Genomic DNA, 25074 nt, shown 5'->3' on the forward strand with positions numbered 1-25074 from the left:
AATGAAGGCAATCAGTGTATAGAAGCCTAAGAATTTTAATGTGAAAGGAGAGGAATAAGGAAAGTGTCTTAAGGGGATTAAAGTATCAAGTAAAGGGGTACTTTTTAGGGATGAGAGAGACCTGGGAACATTCATAAGTGGCAAAGAAGAAGCCAATTCATAATGGATGTGGAAGATAAATGAAAAATACATAATTATAAAGAGGAAATCATTCAGAGGAAATGGGTCAAGTAGACAATTAGAGACATTGACCTTGACAAAGAAAAGGTCTATGTCTTCCTCCAAGAATGGAGCAAAGGAGGAGGAAATGGGATAGCACAGAGGGGTTCTGAACTGTGAAGCAGGATCAAAGAGATAGTCTCAATTTTCTCAATTAAGTAGGAGGTGACAGTGCCGGCAGTAGAATAATATAGAGATGAGAATAGAAACTTAAAAAGAGATACTGTGGCTCATATAATAGAAGACTCTCAAACAAAACTAAAATGATTACAATGTAGATGAGGACTACGTTGAAATTAGAAAACATGCATGTGTAACAAGAGGCCTCAATCTGTTTCTCAGTACTATTCATACTCTACATAAGCACTAACTGGTTTTTCTCTCCTCGCACTGTAAGCTCTTCAGGGGAAGGAACCATATCTGTTACTCAAGCTATTCTTCCAGATCAATCTCACATTATTCCACATCAGGAATCTCTGGCCCAACCAAACTGGACTACTTCTTGTTTTCCATGCATGACATTCTACCTCCCACAAAAATTATCTCCACACTGGAACACACTCTCTCCCCTCTCCTTGGTTTTGCAAAATCTCTAGATTCCTTCAAAGCACAGCTGAGATGCCTTTTTCTGATCTGCTCAGGTGTTAATGTTTTATCCTAGCCCCAAAGTTATTTTCTATTTATTCTGCCTCTATTTTGTACATGTTGTGCTCTCCCAGTAAAATATAACCTCCTTCAGGTTAATCTATTTCATTTTTTGTCACTGTCTTCTCAGTGTACAGAACAAATTTTGGTACATAGTAGGTTCCTATTCAACTGAATATGCTTCTATAAGGTTCCACAGTCAAATATCCTGCATAAAGCAGGTGCTTAAGAAATGCCAGTTGGTTACCCCCATCCATTCACAAAAGAGGTGAGTCAGCATCTTGGTTTTAAGTAAGAGCATACTTAGTTTAAGTGAATGCTGTGTGACTATCTAAGGGAGTTAAAACTTCTCTCAAAGTGCCTTACCCCTAGGAAGAAACTCCTTCCATGGACAAATAAGATGTTTTTACTCCCTGACTCAGTGTAATTTCTAATACACTGCCAGAAATTGTTAGGTTTTAGTCAAGGTTTAACCTGGGGGGGGCGGAGCCAAGATGGCAGAGAGGAATCAGCAAGCTGCCTGAGCTCTCCTTCTGTTCCCTCAAAAAGAACATTAAATCAAGCCTCTGGACAGATTCTGAAACTACAGAACCTGCAAAGAGACAGAGAGACACAGTCTTCCAACTAGAGATAATTTAGAAGACTGCAGGAAAGGTTGGTCTGACTCGGGCGCAAGGGAGACGCAGCACAGGGCAGCAGCCCAGCTCCGAGGGCGTCAGGGCAAGTCAGCAGAAAGCTGCGGGCCACAGCCGAACTGATGCCCCTGGATCCTGGCTCAACAATCTGGTGGCCCAGCAGGACAGTGGAAAACCTACCTGCACCAGCCAAGGGGGCAAGTTGCCAGCTGGAGAGCCACGAACAGGATTGGCACAACTAGGCCACTAATCCTAGTGCGCTCAGACACGAAGCGGGGGGCGAACTGCACACACCATAAAGGACTCAGTGTAAAAAGCTGGTCACACAGCACCTATACCCCTGCACAAGAAGCCCAAAACAGGGACCCTGGTACCCCCAGAGCAGACCTCAACTTGAAAAATAAATAAATAAACTGCAATAATGAGTAAGAAGCAAAAAAGAGCCCTCTCCATTGAGAGCTTCTGTATCAACAGGGAAGAGGCAAACACAAACTCAGATGAGGACAATACCCTCAAATTGCCTACATGTGAAGCCTCAAGAGGGAAGGTGAATTGGACTCAAGAACAAAAAGCCTTCCTGGAAGAGCTCAAAAAGAATTCTAAAAATCAATTGAGAGAGGTAGAAGAAAAAATGGGGAGAGAAATAAAAGCTAAACAAGAAAACTATGAAAAAAGAATCAGCAGCTTGGAAAAGGAAGCACAAAGATTGACTGCAGAAAACAATTCCTTAAAAAATTCATCTGGCCAAATGGAAAAAAAAGTGCATAATTTCACTGAAGAAAACAATGCCTTAAAAAATTCATTTGGCCAAATGGAAAAAAAGGTGCATAATCTCATTGAACAAAACAATGCCTTAAAAATTAGAATTGGACAGTTGGAAGATAAGGAATCCATGAGACACCAGGAATCAGTCAAGCAGAATCAAAAGAATGAAAAAATAGAAGAAAATGTGAAATATCTCATTGGAAAGACAACTGATCTGGAAAACAGATCCAGGAGAGACAATTTGAGAATCATTGGTTTGCCTGAAAGCCATGATCAGAAAAAGAGTCTAGACACCATATTCCAGGAAATTATTAAGGAGAACTGCCCTGATATTATAGAATCAGAGGATAAAATCATCATTGAAAGAATCCACCAATCACCTCCTGAAAGAGACCCCAAAAGGAAAACTCCAAGGAATATTGTAGCCAAAGTCCAGAATTATCAGGTGAAGGAGAAAATACAAGCCATTAATGAACTCCCTTAGAAAAAATCCCCAGGGCCAGATGGGTTTACAGGTGAATTTTACCAAACATTTAAAGAACAATTAATTCCAATATTATACAAATTATTTGGAAAAATAGCTGAAGAAGGAATTCTACAAAATTCGTTTTATGATACAAATATGGTGGTGATACCAAAACCAGGCAAAGCAAAAACAGAGAAAGAAAATTATAGACCAATTTCCCTAATGAATATTGATGCTAAAATCTTAAATAAGATATTAGCAAGGAGATTACAGCAAGTGATCACCAGGATAATACACTATGACCAGGCGGGATTTATACCAGGAATGCAGGGCTGGTTCAACATTAGGAAAACTATTAACACAATCAACCACCTCAATAAGAAAACTAACCAAAATCATGATTATTTCAATAGATGCAGAGAAAGCTTTGGACAAAATACAGCACCCATTCCTAATAAAAACACTAGAGAGCTTAGGAATAGGTGGAGCTTTCCTTAAAATAATAAACAGAATCTACATAAAACCATAAGCAAGCATTATATGCAATGGAGATAAATTAGAGGCCTTTCCAATAAGATCAGGGGTGAAACAGGGATGTCCATTATCACCCCTATTATTTAATATTGTACTAGAAATGTTAGCTTTAGCAATCAGAGAAGAGAAAGGAATTAAAGGAATTAGAATAGGCAAGGAGGAAACAAAACTATCACTCTTTGCAGATGATATGATGGTATACTTAAGGAATCCTCGAGAATCAAGTCAAAAATTACTTGAAACAATTAACAACTTTAGCAAAGTAGCAGGATATAAAATAAATCCACATAAATAATCAGCATTTCTATACATGACCAACAAAGTCCAGCAGCAAGAGATAGAAAGAGAAATTCCATTTAAAGTAACAGTAGATAATATAAAATACTTGAGAGTCTATTTGCCAAGACAATCCCAGGAACTCTATGAAAACAATTACCAAACACTCTTCACACAAATCAAATCAGATCTAAATAATTGGAAAGATATCAATTGCTCATGGATAGGCAGAGCTAATATAGTAAAAATGACAATACTACCTAAATTAATTTACTTATTCAGTGCCATACAAATCAGACTATCTAAAAATTATTTTATAGAGCTGGAAAAAATAATAACACAATTTATCTGGAAAAACAAAAAATCAAGAATATCAAGGGAAATAATGAAAAAAAAAATTCACAGGAAGGTGGGTTAGCGGTACCAAACCTGGAGCTTTACTATAAAGTGGCAGTCATCAAAACTATCTGGTACTGGCTAAGAAATAGAGTGGAGGATCAATGGAATAGGCTAGGCACAGGAAAAACAGTAGTAAATGACACTAGTAATGTAATGTATTATAAACCCAAAGACTCCAGCTACTGGGATAGGAACTCAGTATTTGACAAAAACTGCTGGGAAAACTGGAAGACAGCATGGCAGAAATTAGGCATAAACCAACATCTTACACCTTATACTAAAATAAGGTCAAAATGGATACATGATTTAGACATAAGAGGTGATACCATAGGAAAATTAGGAGAGAAAGGAATAGTCTACCTTTCAGATCTTTGGAAAGGAAAAACGTTTATGATCAAACAAGAGATAGAGAATATTATAAAATGCAAAATGGATGATTTTGATTACATTAAATTAAAAAGGTTTTGTACAAACAGAAGCAATGCATCCAAAATTAGAAGGGAGGCAGAAAGCTGGGAAACAATTTTTATGACCAGTACTTCTGATAAAGGCCTCATCTCTAAAATATATAGGGAACTAAATCAAATTTATAAGAATCTAAGTCATTCCCCAATTGAGAAATGGTCAAAGGATATGAACAGGCAGTTTTCTGATGAAGAAATCAAAGCTATCTATTCCCATATGAAAAAATGCTCTAAATCACTAATGATTAGAGACATGCAAATTAAAACAACTCTGAGGTACCACCTGACACCTATTAGATTGGCTAAAATGACAAAAAAGTAAAATAATAAATGTTGGAGAAGCTGTGGAAAAATTAGAACACTAATACATTGTTGGTGGAGCTGTGAACTGATCCAACCATTCTGGAAAGCAATTTGGAATTATGCCCAAAGGGCTGTGAAGCTGTGCATATCCTGTGACCCAGCAATACCACTTTTGGGTCTTTTTCCCAAAGAGATCATGGAAAGGGGAGAAGGACCCACATGTACAAAGATATTTATAGCTGCTCTTTATGTTCTGGCAAGGAATTGGAAGTTATGGGGATGCCCATCAATTGGGGAATGGCTGGACAAGTTGTGGTATATGAATGTAATGGAATACTAATGTGCTATAAGAAACGATGAGCAGAAGGAGTTCAGAAAAACCTGGAGGGTCTTGTGTGGACTGATGATGAATGAGATGAGCAGAACCAGAAGAACACTGTACACAGTATCAACAACATTGTGTGTAGGGGCAGCTAGGTGGCACAGTGGATAGAGCACCGGCCCTGGAGTCAGGAGTACCTGAGTTCAAATCCGGCCTCAGACACTTAACACTTACTAGTTGTGTGACCCTGGGCAAGTCACTTAACCCCAATTGCCTCACTAAAACAAAACAAAACAAAACACAAAAAAAAAAAAAAAAACAACATTGTGTGTTGACATACCGTGATGGACTATATTCTTCTCACCAATGCAATGGTACAGAAGGGTTCCAGGGAATTCATGATGGAGAAGGATCTCCAAATCCAGGGGGGAAAAAAAAAGAACTGTGGAGTATAGATGCTGAAGGAACCATAATATTTCTTTTGGTTTTGGTGCTGTTGTTTTTCTATTTTGAGGTTTTTCCTCATTGCTCTGATTTTTCTCTTATAACATGACTAATGCAGAAATAGGTTTAATGTTATTATATATATATACATATACACACACACACACACACACATATATATACATATGCATACATATATATAAAACCTATATCAGATTACCTGCTGTCTAGGGGAGAGGGGAGGGAGAAAAATCTGAAATTGGAAAGCTTGTATAAACAAAAGTTGAGAACTATCTTTACATGTAATGGAAAAAAAAATAAATAAAATACTTTATTTAAAAAGGGAGGGGGGCGGCTAGGTGGCGCAGTGGGTAAAGCACTGGCCCTGGATTCAGGAGTACCTGAGTTCAAGTCTGGCTTCAGACACTTGACACTTACTAGCTGTGTGACCCTGGGCAAGTCACTTAGCCCCCATTGCCCCGCGCAAAAAAAAAAAAAAAAAAAAGTTTAACCTAGACTAGCCATGACATTCACCATCAATTTCAAGCTCCTCTTCTTTGGTTAGGTCAACATAATATATGTGAATTATATTTCCTTTCTTTCTTCCAATGGGCTTCTCTTAATGGTGCTGCTGTAATAGCCTCCAGTCTATCTCCCCACCACCACCAGTACAATTTATTTGCATTATTAACTTGGCTCAGTGGGATGAATGAGGGCATGTTTGTAAACACAACTTTGAAGCATCCCAAGCACAGAGCACGTGGAGCCCTTGCTGTTGAGAGAAGCAGTGAGAAGTGTCAGACTCCACCTAATTATCCAAAGTCTTATTCTATCATTGGACAACAAGCACATTCAATAAAGTGAACTGGAGAAAAAGGCAGCATGCTATTTAAATACCAACCATGTTAACTCAGAGATAATACAGTACAATTCATGTATTTCATGTTGTCTGCTAATTGTTTGAGACAACCTGCTCTGGTGGAGACAGAAATGGTAGCCTGGCCCCAGTCTTCATTAAATGCCAGTTCTTAATAACAGACTCCAAAAAGGTCTTAATTGCATTTACCAGGAGCTCCTGAACTTTAAAAGTTATTAATCAGATTTCTATGTAAATGGAATGACGATTAAAGGTTAAGTACAGGTTTCTGAAATTCCAGAAGTTGAGAATATATTGCCCTTCACAGAGTAAAAGAAAAAAAAAACTATCAGCCTTGACAGGAACTAAACATCTTAATTAAACATGCAGAAGTACCATACTTATTTCTACGCGAAGTTCTATTTTCAAATGTCAAATTTAATCACATACTTGACTAAAAATGTACAATATTCGCTCCACCAGTGCTTTGGTATTCTTTTTTGAGAAGGTATCTACAGGTCTTTAAAAAAAAAAGTTTGTTGTTTTCCTTTCAAGACTTGGTCCCTATCTATGCTCCAGGAAACCCTTACAACCATGGTTCAATGTGTTATACTGAGAGAGCCTTAATTGCTTTGTCTTGAGGAGTAATCTTAAAGACAGAGGATTTCAATCACAAGGAGAAACACAAGTTACTTCCCTCCATAAATGTGCTGCACCTGTGTCCCTGGAATGACATGCTGAAAAATGAACATGACACAGCTTCAAATTCCAAGAAGAATTTATGATTCTCTGAAAGAACATGCTTGAGCAACTATAGCGTCAACCCCATAAAAAAGTAGGACTGTGTCCCTGGGGTGCACTACAAAAAGCAGCCTGTGAGAGGCAGTGTGCTCAAGAGAGATAAAGGAGAGATCTCAAACCCATGAAGACTTCTCATGTCAACTATAACCTTGATTTCCAGATTGTCCAGCTGAGTAACAGAGAGATAACAGCAATTACTGTGATGAAGGATAAATAAAAGAAATAAGCAAAGAGCATTTTAAATCAAGAATGAAATCTAGCAAATTAAATTATAAAATTTTAATGAAATGTAGATTTTTTAAAATTTACCTTTTTTTTTTTTTTGCAGGGCAATGAGGGTTAAGTGACTTGCCCAGGGTCACACAGCTAACAAGTGTCAAGTGTCTAAGGCCAGATTTAAACTCGGGTCCTCCTGAATCCAGGGCCGGTGCTTTATCCACTGCGCCACCCAGCTGCCCTTATCAATATATTAAATTGCGATCCTCCACTTTTGCCCATCTATATTTCAGTAAATTACATAAATCATTGAATTTTATTCTCACAACAATATTATGAAATTGGTCATGCAAGAATTAATATTATTATCTTTTTCTCTCTGATTCTTCTGCTTCCCTTTTAGATTAGGTTTGAGAAATGTTCATTACTTTGAAATTCAGGGGCAGCTAGGTGGCGCAGTGGGTAAAGCACCGGCCCTGGATTCAGGAGGACCTGAGTTCAAATCGGGCCTCACACACTTGACACTTACTAGCTGTGTAACCTTGAGCAAGTCACTTAACCCTCAATGTCCTTCCCCACCCATAAAAAGTCAATGAAAACTGCAATGAGTTTTCTGCAACAAAAGTATAAATTCTTACCACTATTTCTGCTATTAACAGACCAATGATAGAGTCTTAACAGAGAAGAGGTCAGAGCTCTACCTTGGAAAACCTCTTAAGTCAAAAGACAAAGTCAATGGAGCCAGTTAATATCATGAAGATGATGGGGATGCTGAGAAGGCTAATGACAGCTAACTCTACAGTGTAAAACTTTACATATATTAAACATCACTTGATCTGCTTTAGGAAGAAAAAAGACAAGGAAGGAGTGCATTGTTCTATAATTTGCTATGGCAAATGGAGCTAAATGGAGCTTGTTTCTCTCTTACAGGGTTTAAACTTCTTTTTCAATGACCACTTGAGAATGACACAATCTGATAGCTCAGGGACTATGGATCCTATGAGTTTAGATATGGTGACAAAGATATGTATGTGTGTATGTGTGCATGTGTGCATGTATGTGTGTATATGTGTATGCATGTGTATGTATATACATATATGCATATGTACCATTATAGATAAATATATACGTGTATATATTCTTGTCCTAACAGTTTGAGAGTACTTTGCCCAATTCAAACTAATAGGTTCGAGTCCTATTTACTGACTGATATAAGATGACTAGAGTAGAGCTGAGTTTCAAGCTGGACAGGCACAGATTTGCACTTCTTATACATTTCTTGCCTGATATCACTTATAACTCATAGCATGGGAGAACCATCTATAAAATAAAATTTCTCAAGGCAAACATTTTTAAAAGGAATCTTAAAAAAGAACCCATAATTTTGCCCTCAATAACATTAACCATTCCAAATGAATTGGAGAAAGATATAAGAATAGGAAAGAAACAAACAAGTTTCCAAACTATAGCCTCATTCCATCTATATAACATACTATAACCAACATATACCCTCTACTCTAGCCAGTTTGTCCCACAAACAGGAAAAACTGATTCCAATCAGTGTACTTTCATGAATACAGTTCCCTTCACAATTCTGTTTTCACCTACTCATCCTTCAATCAATCAACAAGAATATAATAAGCAGCCACTATGTGGCAGCTGCTAAGGATAAAATATCAAAATGAAATAGTTCCTGCCTTAAAAGAGCTTACATTCTGGGGCAGCTAGGTGGCGCAGTGGATAGAGCACCGGCCCTGGAGTCAGGAGTACCTGAGTTCAAATCCGGCCTCAGACACTTAACACTTACTAGCTGTGTGACCCTGGGCAAGTCACTTAACCCCAAATGCCTCACTTGAAAAAAAAAAAAAGAATGAAAAGAGCTTACATTCTAACAAAGAAGAAAACATGCATATCCACATGTATACATATATCCACATACACACATATATGTATACATAAATAAAGGATAGGGATGGGGTTGGACCTGATATTTCACTGGGACAGAGAACTTCCACACCTTTTCTATAACTTAGTCTTAGGCAGTTGTCTGGAGCACTAAGAGCTTCAGTGACTTACCCAGCATCCTACAGATTTTATATGTCAAAGGCAGGATTTAAACTCAACTTCTCCTTAACCCAAGGACAATTCTCTAACCACTATGCTATGCTGCCTCTATATGATAACATATGCATGTATACAAATATACATACATCCATGCACATACATACATGTATACGTGCATACATAAATACCAGATACAAGTAAATTTTGGGAAGGAAAGCCCCAACAGTCAATGGTGGTAGTGGCGGAGGAGGAGCTGACAGCAAATGCTTCCTGTAGAAAGTGGTGCTTAAGCATTAACTTAATCTTCTAACTGAGCAGCTGAAATATGGATTTAGTCATCTTCCCACTAAACATGAGGAGTCTAAAGTCACAGGTCATGTATTTTATTCCTTCTGTATTCCCCAAGTAGCCTAGCACAGTGTTAAGGATATCATACATGTTTACTAACTGATGTTCTACTGGTGTGCACAATGTAAATTTCATACAAAATGATGCAAATGCTCCCTCATCAAAGTTTTTCTCTCTTCAATTTACATAACCATCTAAAAGTTATTCACTTTAATAGTATTTATCCCTAAGAATCATGCAATATTCTAAAGAACATGCAACAGTCATTAACAAATGGGATGAAAAGTTTATTGAAAAGCTACCACTGGTAGGTAGTATAGAAGATTTTACCCTGTATGCATTAATAAAAGATAGCATCCATCAAACAAAAGGTTGACTACCTTTGTGTTATGCTTCTAAGATTAATTTTCCTTTGAAAAATCTCATTTAAGGAAATGAAACAGAAAAATGATTAATAAAATGGGTTTGCTAGACACATCACAAAACAAGCCGCCCAAAGTACTCTTACTCAATCATTCATCTCAGAGAAATGACCCATGCCTCAATCATTGCCTCTTAATAAAATGAGATCATAAAACAAGTACTGAAACCTACAGGGAAAATTTTTATTCTGAAAAAGATTACAGTTTTCTATAATAAAACTTGATTTCTTTATCTAACCACAGCTACCGATAAATTGAGGTTTCTCTAAAGAATACAAAACAAAGTATCTGAGACCAATACAAAGTAAATATGTTGCCAGCAAGCGGGCATCAATGCTCCATGCTATCAACAATTTACCCATAAGCTTCTGAACAGAATTTTTCACTGTATTCTGCTGAAAGCCCAGACAAACCAGTCAGATTTAGATTACTGAGTCCAAATGTGGAAAATAGTAAAGCATTCCTGTCTACAAATAAATTGTTTGGCATTACCATACTGTATTATCTATTATTTATAGAGCATTCTATATTCTCAGAAAATGTTGCACAATAATTTTTCTTAGTGATTTATGTTTAGGCTCTTTATAAATTTAGTTCATATTTATGGCTTCTACCATTCCAACAAAGAATAAAAACATACTGTAAACATGCCAAGAAGTCACACACATTATTTATCCAGATATACACATAGAGTAGTCTACCTGACTGGGCAGATACACACAGCTCAAACATTCAATGGAAGTGTGATTAGTGAACTACCACTGGTGCCATGAGGTACCCTGCACATAGAAAAGGCTATTTAAAATAAAATATAGAACTGTACAAATAGAGACTACCCTGTGCCGCTTAAAAGGAGGATGCATATTTCAAACATTTGTAGAATGCACTTTTGCTGAAATTAAACACAAGTTCCCATACAAATGACATTTGTTGGTTATTATAACTTTAAGCACGTTTCTTAGGCCATCAGCTTCTATGAGGCAATCTATGATGCCAGGGATTCAAACACTCATGGTCAGAAAGAATTCTTTTGCTCCAGGACTTAAGAGACTAAAGAATCAGAGAAATCAGGCACTCTGACTTGAAAATTTTACAAAATCTTTTGTGTTTAGAAGAATTATCTGGGAAAAGGGTCACTATGGATAGGCAGTAACTATCCAAATAACTGGGGAGGGATTAACCCTTTAAGTTTGGAAACTTTTTATATTTTAATGAAAATATTTCTAAAATTTTATATATATAAACATATAATATAAAATATATAATTTATGGCATGTAAATATGTGCATATACATAGACATATAAATTTACAATTATTGTGTATGTATATTCCTTTCTGAAGTAGAGCATGTTGAACATGATACCATGGAATACTAAAGAGCAATGGATTTGGGCCCATAAAAATGGGGTAGAACTAAGGGTTCTACTACTTAGTATGATTCCAAGAACTCTGTTCTGAAGATTCTAGCTCATCATTATGATCATTAATGAAAATAGTTTTGGATGTTAGCAATAAATGATGAGGTACAGACTTGAATGACTTAGATAATTTTACTCCTAGACATATACCCCAATCCCAATCCTAGTCCCTTCCTAATCCCCTACATCTTAATTGTGGTAGTACCTGTATGTATTCTTTGAGCATGGCACATCAGTGCCCTGTGGTACTAAGGTAAAGAAAGGTGCTTAACTTTCACAACATATGAGATAATATATTACAGATGTGATGGATTCATGCTTTCAGAGATGCAGAGCAAGCTGCTTGACCCTCATCTTTTTTTCTACAAACTACCTTCTCCCTCTTCATCACTGACTCTAATTTTTGCTCTTAAGAGTGACTGTATTTGCTGTCCCCCTCACCATATTTAGTATCTCTTCTAAGAAGTAGAGGTACAAGTATTATTATCCTCATTTATAGATAAATAGATTCTCAGAAAGGTTAATTTGCCCAAGTTTCAAAAGGCAGTAAACTGTAAATTCATTACTGGAATTGTCTCTTGATTAAAAGTTGCTGGTTGGCACAGCAAAAAGGACTTAAAAGTCAGGAAGACTTCAATTCAAATCCTGCTTCAGACACATACATCTTGGCAATGTGGCTCTGACTACATCACTGAACCTCTTCCAGCCTCAGTTTCCTCATCAGTATGATGAGGATGATATTAGCATCTTCTTCACAATGCTGTTGTAATGATCAAATGAGGTAACATGGGTAAAGCATTACATAAATGATATAAACATTATTACTTTCTGCTGTGTGACCCTGGGCAAGTCACTTAACCCTCGTTGCCCTGCCCCCCCAAAAAAAACCCCACAACTGTTTATTATATATTTTTAAAAGATACTGAACCTCAGAGGGCCACAGACAATACCTTGAAAGTTGCAGAACAGTAATCTATTTGCATTGACAGAGGGAATTCCCTGTACTGAAAACAATGATGGATCCTCATTGTATGGATATTTTCTTTTTCTAACTTCAAGTGTGTCTATCTCAAAGTAAAAGGAATGGAGACAGGAAGAAGTTTGACCCAGGTCACAGGGGTCACAATCCTGCAGAAGTTCTAGAATTAGAAATAAGAACCCCAAAGCTTGTATTTCGTTTCCAAATCTAATTTTACATATGGACCTTCATGAAGTATGGGGATATAATAATCTTCATTGGCCCCAGCCATACCTGATGCCCCATCCCAGCTATCACCATTGCCAATGGAGTCTCTGAACCTCCACATCTCCAAAGACCATGTCCTAGGAGGACTTAACTCCCTCAGCTTTGTTTTCATTTATTTGTTTGTTTGTTTGTTTTGCAGGGCAATGAGGGTTAAGTAATTTGCCCAGGGTCGGATTTGAACTCAGGTACTCCCGAATCCAGGGCTGGTGCTTTATGCACTGCACCACCTAGCTGCCCCACTCCCTCAGTTTTAGAACTCTGACCCAGGACAATTGACTATGCTAAGGCTGAGTGCTCAGGCACAGACTCACATGGAGAGATGGCTCATTATCTCCTGTCAATGCCAGTCATGCTTCAGAATCCATCCCAGCTATCTACACTGCCACCATTCACATATCCTCCTCTTCCTCTATTCCAAATCCCTCATTGACCTCTTCCCCTGGGAACTGTAACAAAAGCAATACTACCATTGCTGTTTGATGGGGCAACTCTCCTTGGTTCTACTTACCAGCTCCTAAGACTAAGAAAACCAAAATATTCATCCCTGGTTATCATTCTCCCCCTATTAAATTACAAACTCCTTGAGGGCAGGGACTCTCTCATCTTTGTATTTGCATCCCCAGGGAGAGGTCAGCAAAACATAGTGCCCTCACTGTGCCATTAGCATGACTATATATACTCAGCAAATGTTTTTTCTTCCTGTGTTCTCCAGTGCATCATCTCCTCAGGACTCTAATAAGAGTAGTTAGTATTTATACAATACTTACTGTATAGTAGGCATCATGCCAAGCACTTTATAACTAGTAACTCATTTTCTCTTCATAACAACCCTGTCAGGCAGGTGCCCTTATTATCCCCATTTTAAAGTTAGGTAAACAGAGGCAAACAGAAGTTAAGTGATCTGTTAGAGGTTACATAGCTAGGTTGAGATTTAAGTCTTCCTAACTCCAGGCCCTGTACTCTATCCACTAAGCCACCTAGCTACCAGTAAATCAATAGACAGATAAGACAACAAACATAAAAAGTCATATATAATAAATTATAATTATGAAAATAACATGTCTTTAGATTATACCCCTCCTAAAATATCTAATGTAAAATAAATGCAAATGTAACCTTCAGTTATGTTGGCCACAATTATTTAATGGCTTATGTTAAGAAATGGAGACTTACTTCCATGAGCTACCTGGTACTAATGAAACAGAATATCAAAATATCTTTACAAAATAAACACCAAAGAAAATGAGAACTTCAAGAATGGTTTTGTATGGGCACAAGGAAAAGAAATAAATCAAAAGTATATATGTATCCTTAATCTTATCCTTTCCTGTTTTCTCCATCAGATTCCCTTTACTATAATTCCCTCTCTCTCTCTGATGATTGTCCTTCCTTCTCAAAGAAGACCATAACATTGAGGTGATATCATGGCTTAGAGTGAAATGGATTTAAGTGAGGGAGGGCTGTATAAGGTCACCAATCTCACTCTCTCCTCCAGAGCCATCTGGGTCCATTGACAAGATATACATCGGGATGACTGGAAATGGCCCTGGATGTTTAAGGCAACTGGGGTTAAGTGACTTGTCCAGGGTCACATAGCTAGTGAATGTCTGAGGTGATATTTGAACTCAGGTCCTCACAACTTTAGGGCCAGTGCTCTATCCACTGAACTATCTAGCTGCTGCCCCCCTCTCTAGTCTTTAAGGATTCCCTATGTACTGATTGTTTATCAGCTCACTTCAAACATACACGAGATGGTAGGGCAGACTCTACCCACCTCGTAGGCTATCATTCATTCTCTCTCTCTCTCTCTCTCTCTCTCTCTCTCTCTGTCTCTCTCTCTCTCTCTCTCTCTCTCTCTCTCTCTCTCTCTCTCTCCCCACCCCTCTCCCCTCCCTCCCTCTTTGTCCTCTGTCTGTCTTTCTGTCTCCCTGTCTTTTCTCTTTATAGGATTATATGTTTAAAGCTGGAGACGTCCTCAGGAGTCACTGAGTCCAATCCTGTCATTTTACAGTTGAGGAACCTTTTTTCAGTCAAACTGCTTGAAAATCCATCTATGTTTGCTGCCTCTATTCATTTTCTTTTCATCCCTTTGCTAGCTGTCTTTTGACCTCATCACTCAGTTGAAACTGTTCTCTCAAAATGTATAAATGATCACTTGATTCCCAGATCTGATAAAGGAACCTCATAGTGGATAGAGTGTTGGGCCTGGAGTCAGGAACTCATCTTCCTGAGTTCAAATGTGGCCTCAGACACTTATTAGCTCTGTGACCCTGGGCAAGTCACACACCCCTGTTTGCTTCAGTTCCTCATTTGTAAAAATGAACCAGAGAAGGAGATGGCAAATCATTCCAATATCCTTGCCAAGAAAACCTCAAATGGGGTCACGACGAGTCAGATACAACTGAAATGAACAACAACAAAAAACCTGGCCCAAACCTACCTTTTCAGTCCATGACTCTAATATACCATGGTATTATCTATAACATGTATACACATATACTATCATCACCTATTATATAATATAAAATATATATTGTGACCTTGGACAAGTCACTTAACCCCAATTGCCTCACCAAGACAGACAGACAGACAGACAGACAGACCCATCCATCCAAACTGGTCTTCTTATTGTTCCTCATATGAAAGTCTATTTATCATCTCTGGGTCTTTGCATTAGATATGCCCCATGGTTGAAATGGAGCCTCTCATGACCTTTATCCCTTAAAATATTTTCCTACCTTCAAAACTCAGCTCACATGTCACCTTCTGCATTAAGCCTTTACTGATCCCTACAGTTGCAGTGCCCCCCATTACCTTCTTTTTATTTTGAATATACTCATTTGTACACACCATATCCCCCTAACAGTTCATTAAGCAACCTGAAGCCAGAGATGGTTGCATTTTTGTCTTCCATAGCTGGAACATAATAGATGCTTAATAAATACTCATTGGTACATTGGTTGAGTGAAAGGCGATTCTCAAGTGCTTGAGTATTAAAGAGAAAAAGTCATAGCTAACCAATTCTTAGAAAGGATATTAGATTTTAAATGAGCAAAGTTTAAAGAATTAAGAATTATGGGATGCCCTAGGACGATGGATTAAAATCCATCAGCATGCAAGATGCCAAGAGTGTCTTGAGACATCATTAGGATAATGAAATAATTAACGCACAAAGGATAATAATTCCTCTGGGGGAAGTAAGGAAATGATAACGAACAAGAAACACCTAATGCAGTCTTCACAAATTACTACTCAAGTATCCAAAGACAAAGACAGAACTACAGTGAATGTGGTGATGAGTACAAAAGGCAAAAGACACAGAATATCTTTGTTATAGTCAAAGCTTACCAGCCAAAGGTACAGGTAGTGAATGGATTAATGCTACACAAATGAGTTAGGCATAAGAAAGGCTTTTATAAATTATCAAGGGGGAAAAAAAGCCTGGGGTGGAAAAATGCTACTTATAAATGTGGTAGGGCATGGAATTAATGAAGATGCTAAACTAGCTCCCAAACTGAACTAATTCTTTTTAATTTGTCTCTGACAAGAGAAATGAAGACATTTGTATAATTAGGAGAGAATGAAGACTTTGCAGAAATAATGACTGACAAAAAGCAGATGGGGAGCACTTGATAAAGCTGAACATACACCCATCAGGAAGCTTGGATGATGGGAAGTTTAGGTTCCTAAGGGAATTGGTTCACACACTTGCTGATTCATTTACAATCACAGTAGAAATATCACTGAAAGGTGGGGAAACAAAAGATTTGAAGATGGGGGTAGGGGCAAATTGAATAGGAAAATACACTATCAATCTTAAAGTAGTTAAAAAGAGCAATTATGGAAATCTCCTTTCTGACAAGATTATGGCAACACAAGTGAGATCTCATTACAGGGAACTTTAAAAGGTGCCCCTTCCGTATGTGTGTCTATTTTATCTCCTCAATTCCTGTATATTGTAAAATCCATGAGAGAACTAATGTATAGTATTTCTATATTCCCCATCATAACCTAGCACATAGCATAGAAAAAGTACTCAATAAATGTTAATTATAGAAGAACCTTTAAGAAAATGTATAGACTGTAAACATTTCATTTTTAAACTTTTATATTGCTGCAGCACTTTATATATTACACCCTAATCACATTCCAACACCCCACGACAACCACCACAGAACCCTCTCCTTCATAAAACAAGAACAATTTTAAAATGAATCAACTGAGTGTATGTATATGCAACACTGTAGACCAGGTAGTCTATATCATCTCTAGTAAAAAAAAAAAAAGAGGTGTGTTTTACCTTCAGTCACTGCATTTAATTTGAATTTTATTGACTTTTAATGTTGGCTCTATTTAAAGTAATTTAGTTACATGTGGTTTTCCTGGTTCTGCTTTCTTTATTCTGCATTATTTGATATGTCTTCCTGTGTTTCTCTGAATTACTCATATTTGATGATGTTCCTTGGGCCATAAAAATATTTCATTAAATTCAAGTAGAACAACTTGTTCAGTCATTCTCTAACCAATGGACATCTACTTTAATTCCAGATTTTTGCAACTATAAAAACCACAACTAATAATATTTTGACATATACATAAACTCAGGAGTAGGCTCACTGAGCCAAATGATAGGAAAAATCAATCAAATAATGAGCCATTATTAAAGCAATTCCTATTAGCAAGGAGTTTACTTTCTAATGGGAAAGAAAAGTACATATCAAAACATATGGCACAAATAAAAAAATTAGTAAATGGAAATTTATAAGAATAAATTAAATGCAAGGTAGCTTAGAAAGGAGGATATTCACAATTTGGGGAATCAGGAAAGATTTTGAGATTAGATTGATTCTGTATCATTTTTTATGGATCTTATGAACATTTCATTGATTTTGTCCTGTAATTGTCAAAATCATGGTTCGTTGTCTCTAAACTTAGTTGACCTGTCATACTGAGTTAAGTTTGGAAATCCAGTTCTGTTAATCACTGCTCTATTCTTGGCTCAAGGTAAGTTGTATAAGCTGTCCTTGGGGGATGCTGGTGGACATGAGGAAGTTTGGTCTACTTTCTATCTTTATACCACAAAGCCGTCCTTCAAGGATGTCTGGTTTGCTATCCAAAGTAACCAACTGTATTATTTCCTCACCTACTCTGTTCTGTTCACTGTTCTAATCTTATAAAAAGGAGCTAAGTCTCCATTCTCAGGGTCTTTGGCTTAATGTGAATCACCCATTTAATGAGTCTTTTAGCAGGTAGTACCTCTGTTAATAAAATAGTATCTTGCTTGCCAGAAAACATGCCTCAGTCTACTTTTGGTCAATTTCTCTATGACAATTTGATGCAGATGGTATGCTTAAAGTGTGTTAAAGAGGAAAAAATGTACTCTGGAAGTACCAGGTAAGAAAGAACACCCCAAGCATAGCCAGTGAAAGGCAAAAAGCTGTAAGATGGAATGACATGTGAGAGAAACAGAGAAAAGGCCAGTTTAGCTGGATCTCAGTGTGTAGGCAGGAGTAATGTCCAATAAGGCTAGATAAACAGATGGAGGTCAGATTGTTCAGGGCTTCCAAAACTAAACAAAAAAGTTTGTGTTTCATCCCAGAAGTAATAAAAAGCTAGAGCTGGCTGGCTAGGGCTTTCACATGGTCATATTTTCATATAGGAAGTCCTACGTAGGATAGACTAGAGTGAGGAGCAATTCAAGGCTAGGAGTCTAATTAAGACAGCTGTTATAATAATCTAGGCAAAGGGTGATGTGGCCTGAACTATGGTGGAAGCTGAACTGGGCAGAGGAGGGGTCAGATGCATGAGATGTGAAGGGAAAAGTAGCAAGATTTCACAACTGAACTGTTATATGTGGTGAGGAAAAATGAAGAGTTTAGAGTATGACCCAAGGGTACAAATCCAGGAACTTTCCTATTTCCAAATAAACCATCATAGCCTCTGAAAATATAGATGATGCCTATTACCATAATTTATTTTTCTTGTTTTATGACTAGACCTTGTATTTTCAATATTATGTTAAATAACAATGGGGAAGCAGAGAATACTTGGTTCATCCCCAAAAAGTAATAAAGTTTCTGGTATTTCTCCCTGAAAAATAATGTTAGCATCTTTTGGTCTCAGAGATATAATTTCATCATATTAATAAAGGGCCTTTGCTTGTTTTGCAAGGTATTTAATATAAATGGGGCAGTATTTTGTCAAAAGCTTTTTCAGCTCGTTACGGATACATTTTGCGTGTTTTAGTTCATCTGTGCAATTAATTGTATAAGCTTTGTTTCCTAATGTTGAACCATCCTAACATTACTGGCATAAACAATCAATAAGTCTTTATTAAGTGCCTACTAATTGATAAAAACTAAGGATACAAAGATGGAAGTGAAAGAATATCAAGTAAATTAATGGGGGAAATGCACAGAAAGATGGCCTAGCCCTATCAGATCTAATCCCCCCCATACACTGCCCCCCCCCTGAGGGTTTAGTGACTTGCCCAAGGTCACAGAGCTGGTAAGTGTCAAGTGCCTGAGGCTTTGTCTGAGCTCAGCTGCTCCTGAACTGAGAGCAGGTGCTTCATCCACTGTGACACCTAGCTGCAACCCAGATCTATTATTACACAGTGGTAATCATCAAAACTATTTGGTACTAGTTAAGTACCAAGTAAGAATGGTGGATCAGTGGAATAGGTTAGGTACACAAGACATAGTAGTGAATGACTATAGTAATCTACTGTTTAATAAACCCAAAGGGGGTGGCTAGGTGGTGCAGTGGATAAAGCACTGGCCCTGGATTCAGAAGTTCCTGAGTTCAAATCCGGCCTCAGACACTTGACACTTACTAGCTGTGTGACCCTGGGCAAGTCACTTAACCCCCATTGCCCCATAAATAAATAGATAGATTAGATAAATAAATAAATAAATAAATAAATAAATAAATAAATAAATAAATAAATAAATAAATAAATAAATAAATAAATAAATAAATAAATAAATAAATAAATAAATAAATAAATAAAAATAAACGCAGAGACTCCAGTTTCTGGGATAAGAACTCACTATTTGACCAAAACTGGTGGAAGAAGTGGAAAATAGTATGGCAAAAACTAGGCATAGACCAACATCTCACGCCATATACCAAGATAAGGTCAAAATGGATCCATGATTTAGACAAAAACAGTGATACCATAAGCAAATTAGGAGAGCAAGGAATAGCTAGTTTACTTGTCAGATAGTATATATTTAAGGCAATTATTGTTAAGTGACTTGCCCAAGTCACACAGTTACTAAGTGCCTGAGGTCAAATTTGAACTTGAGTCCTCTCAACAGGGCCAGTGCTCTATATACTATGCTACCTAGCTGCCCCATAATTGATCCCAGAGTTATATGGACCCACTGGAATTGATTAAGTGGTTGGATGGCATGATGAAATCTGGCTTTAGGGAAATCACTTATGTAGAAGAGAGAAGAAAAATTTAAAATATAAAGCTCAAATAGGAGACTACTGCAATAGTTCCAAAAAAGGTTAAGGAAGGACCTGAACGGGGATGTTGGCTACAAGAGTAGACAAAGGAAGAGATGTGGTTCTAATGGTTCTTGTGACAGTAACATGTAATATGAAAAGAGAGGAATACTTTAGGGGAAAGACAATGAGTCTTCTTTAAGATATATTGAGTTTAGGGCAGCTAGGTGGCACAGTGGATAGAGTACCAGCCCTGGAGTTAGGAGGACCTGAGTTCAAATCCGACCTCAGAAACTTAACACTTACTAGCTGTGTGACCCTAGGCAAGTCACTTAACCCCAATTGCCTCACAAAAACGAAACAAAACAACAACAACAAAAACCACAAAAAAAAAAAAGATATATTGAGTTTGAGATGAAAATGAAACATCTAGTTCAAATGTGTTCAGCAGAAAAGTTGGTGATATAGGACTGAAGCTGAGGGGAGATAATATGACGAGATGGATAAATCTAGGATCATTTACATAGAGAAGATAAATACCTGATGAGATCACCAAGTGAAAAAGTGCAGAGAGAAAAGAAAAGACGCTGGAGGGCAGTCTTAGATTATGCTCACTGGTGATATGAATAAACGGATGATAATCCAGCAAAGAAGGCTGAAGAATAATAATACAAATAGGAAATGAAGCAAGACAGAGCATCATTCTCTGCCTCCCAGCCTGCAAACAAAACCTTAAAGAAGAAAGATTTTTCAGCAGGAGATAATGGTCAACAGTGTCAAGTAGTGTAGAGTGCCAAAATCAGAAGACATAAATAATTTTAATATTTCTACAGTTTCATTCCTAAAAATTCCTAAGTAATTCCATTATTTCCATTTTTGTGTCAATATTTATATTTTTTACTCTATGCTTCTTTGTCCCTGTTTGATCCTTCACTAGTTTATATATCAGGTCATATTTGTCCTAAAGAGTTTGGTAAAATATCTTCTTTCAATATTATTTGTGCTATCGGTATAAATCATTCTGAAACACAAGGTAGTAAAAGATGGTAAAGGGGCAGCGAGGTGGCTAAAGCACCGGCCCTGGATTCAGGAGAACCTGAGTTCAAATCCGGCCTCAGACACTTGACACAATAGCTGTGTGACCCTGGGCAAGTCACTTAACCCTCTGCCCTGCAAAAAAAAAAAAAAAAAAGGAAAAGGTAAAAGATGGTAAAGCCATCTGGATAAAGGTTTTTTCTCCCAAAATGCTGATTATTCATTTAAGATTTCCTAGATTTTTCTTTCTAAGAAAAAATTATGAATTATTAAATACCTCTATTTCTTTTTTGTTAATTTAAGTACTTCTTACTTTTGTATGTAAGCATCTATTTAATTGAAATTCCAAGTATTGTTGGCATATAATTGTGTCTTTATTTTACATTGTGAGGGCAACTTGTTCTTTTTAATTTTGGTAATCTGGTTTTCCTATTTATTTTAAAATCTGGTTAAATTTAGTTAACTAATGGTTTTAAAAGTCAGTGCTTTTTGTTTATCAGTTCAAAAGTCTTTTAGTTTCCATTTTTATCTATTTCTCCTTATTCTTAAAAGATTTTTGTACTTGAATATGATTAATTTATTGGTTTTCTGTTTTTATAAGCTTCATTCTTAATTCATTGTTTCTTTTTGGTTAATTTTTTAAAAGAAAATTTGTCTCTTAAGGACCATTAGTTGCATTACCTAAATTGTTACATCTTATCACACTATTAAGATTTCTATCATTTGTTCTCTGATCCACTTAACTTCTGTTTGTGTCTTTTGTTCAAGTTTCTATTAATTGCTCTTTTATTGTATTATATTCTAAAAGTAATGTGTTTAACGTGTTTGACTTTTTACATTCATTCATGACATACATTTACTCTTTATAACTGTCATTCACAATTTGCTAAGCGACTTTGAAATCAAATTTAGCCATCTGTACATCTTTACGTGCCCTTCTGGATCACTGCCTTGTCTTGGCGGAGGGACTTGCATAGTTCACTGAAACCAAGAGCTATAACATGCAGGTTTATCCAAGACAAACAGTTCATAGTGGACAGTTCTGTCAAAAGGCAAACCACTGCCGAAGGAAATGGCAAATCACTCCAGTATCTTTGCCAGGAAAATTCTTTTGACAATATTAAAATGATAAAAGATTTGACACTAGAAGATGAGCCCCTCAGGTCAGAAGGTGTCTACCATGCTACTGGGAAGGACAACTACAAGTAGCTCTAGGAGTAATTAAGATTCTGGGCCAAGGGGCAGCTAAGTGGCACAGTGGATAGAGCACTGGCCCTGAATTCAGGAAGTCCTGAGTTCAAATCCAGCCTCAGACACTTGACATGTACTAGCTGTGTGACCCTGGGCAAGTCACTTAACCCTCACTGCCCCCCCCCCCAAGATTCTGGGCCAAATTCAAAAGACAGCTCAGCTGTGGATGTGTCTGGTGACAAGGAAAGTCCTTGGCTGTAAGGATCAATACTACATAGGTACCCAGAATATAAGCTCTATGAACCGAGGTAAGCTAGATATGGTCAAACAGGCGATGGAAAGACATCTTGGGTGCCAGTAAACTTAAATGTAAGGGAATAGGTGAATATAATTCAGGTCATCACTATATTTACTACTCTGGGTGAGAATTTTTTATAAGAAATGAAATAGCTGGGGGTAGTATGTCTTCCAAGAAAACCCCAAAGGGGCTCACAAAGAGTCAGACACAACTGACCAACAACAAAATCAATTACTGTTTCCTTAATGGTCTTCAAACCATATTTGTCTAGAGTTTTGTCTAGCCATAGAAACATGAAAGCATAGATTTCATAACCTTTTCCTCTTGATAATTATATTTACATTTTATGTGCTTCTTTTGTTTCATGAGTTTGCATATCAAATGCCTTGATCAACTCTGATTTCTGTTGAAAAAATAACTCCATTTCTTCCCTTATCTCAAAAGCCTCTCTTTTCTTTGAAAATTAAGCAGAGGGGCAACTACATAGCACAGCAGATAAAGCACCGGCCCTGGATTCAGGAGGACCTGAGTTCAAATCCGACCTCAGACACTTGTCACTAGCTGTGTGACCCCGGGCAAGTCAGTTAACCCCCATTGCCCTGCAAAAAAAAACCAAACAAAAAAACAAACAAACAAAAATTAAGCAGAGATTTGTAGGATGTATTTTTAGGAGAATGGTAGAGGAAACCATCTCCTTATTAGAATATAACATTCCAATTTTGATTTTGAGTTTTCATAAACAAGAAGTAGTTGAGACTTTGGACTAATTTTCCTTGATATGTAAAAAGGATTCTCTAAGCTGCCTTCAATATTTGTTATTTAACACGAGAATTCTTAAGCTAGTGGTTTACTTGCTGTTAGTGAATCTTCTACTATTGGCTCTAGCCATGTGTTTTTACCCTCTGTTATCAATTCATTTTGGAAACATTCTTGTATGATTTCCAGAAGTATAGCATTCTGATTCTTAAATGTATTTTTCTTAAAAAAAAAAAAAGTTAATTTTTCATTGTCTCTTTATATCCTATCTGTAAACTCAGTTTCCTTGGCTAGTGTGGTGTTTATTCTTCTAATTCTATTTTTTAAAAATTTTGTAGGGGTAGCTAGGTGGCACCGGCCCTGGATTCAGGAGGACCTGAGTTCAAATTCGACCTCAGCCAGTTGACATTTACTAGCTATGCGACTCTGGGCAAGTCACTTAACCCCCATTGCCTCGCCCAAAAAAAAAAAAAAATCAAAATATCCTTATGGACAGGTAGGTGGCTGTGTGACCCTGGGCAAGTCACTTAACCCCAACTGCCTCACCAAAAAAAAAGAGAAAAAAAAATTTGTTCTCTCAAGTTTTTTCTACTTATGCATTTTTGCTTTCAAACCTGCCATTATCTTTCTTCAGAACACATTCTTTTTTTGAGTTTTCTGCAATTTTTTTCTAAATTGCATATTTGCTTTGTCTTTTTTTTTCTTTAAGACCTCCAATTTCTATCTTTGTCTTCATGAAATTTTTGTATTATTCATATTTTCCAGACTGGAGATTTTTATGTTTATAAATTAAATTTAATTATTTCCCAATTAATAATCATTCCCCCCTTACATCCCTTCCCAAATGAATAAAAAGAAAAAAACACTCATAATAAATATGCATAATCAATCAAAACAAATTCTCGCATTGGCCATGTTCAAAAAATGTATGTCTCGTTTTGTATTTTGAGTCCATCCTCCCTCTGTAAGGAGGTGAGCATTGTGCCTCATTTTCATGCAGATTCCTCTGGAATTGTGGTTTTAAAGTCCTTCATTTTTATAATGTTGTTATTGTAGGAAATGTTTTCATTCTCTTTACCTAATGTTATATTAATTCCTATGGTACTTCTCATTATCCTTTGAAACTTCATTTTATCATTTCTTATGACATAATAACATTATATTCATGTCAATTTTTTAGCCATTCCCATAATATTTGAGCATCTGATTAGTGTCTACATTTTTGCTACTATGAAATCAATCAACATAAATATTTTATGTACATATCTTTTTCATCCTTTCTTGATTTCTAAACAGGGATATAAGCCTAGGAGTGGTAGTAATAGGTCAATGGATATACGAAGTTCAATGACTTCGGGAGTACATTTAGGCTGGAGATTTTTAATACATAGTTCCATTGTGATTTCTGAGAATCTTATGAAATATATTATTTCTTTCATCAGAAATTTCAGTCATCTTTCCTTCATTACTTCTACTATTTTTACTCAATGTATTA

General features: G+C 36.8%; 1 protein-coding gene across 1 annotated transcript in view; it reads right to left on the reverse strand.

Moving 5' to 3' along the window:
• The window catches only part of EXOC4 (exocyst complex component 4), a 911169-nt gene that overhangs the window by 677244 nt on the left and 208851 nt on the right, over positions 1-25074 (reverse strand). The gene's annotated exons all lie outside the window — the stretch shown is intronic.

Source organism: Dromiciops gliroides, chromosome 5, assembly GCF_019393635.1.
Source record: "Dromiciops gliroides isolate mDroGli1 chromosome 5, mDroGli1.pri, whole genome shotgun sequence".
In the NCBI taxonomy this organism is placed as follows: Eukaryota; Metazoa; Chordata; class Mammalia; order Microbiotheria; family Microbiotheriidae; genus Dromiciops; species Dromiciops gliroides.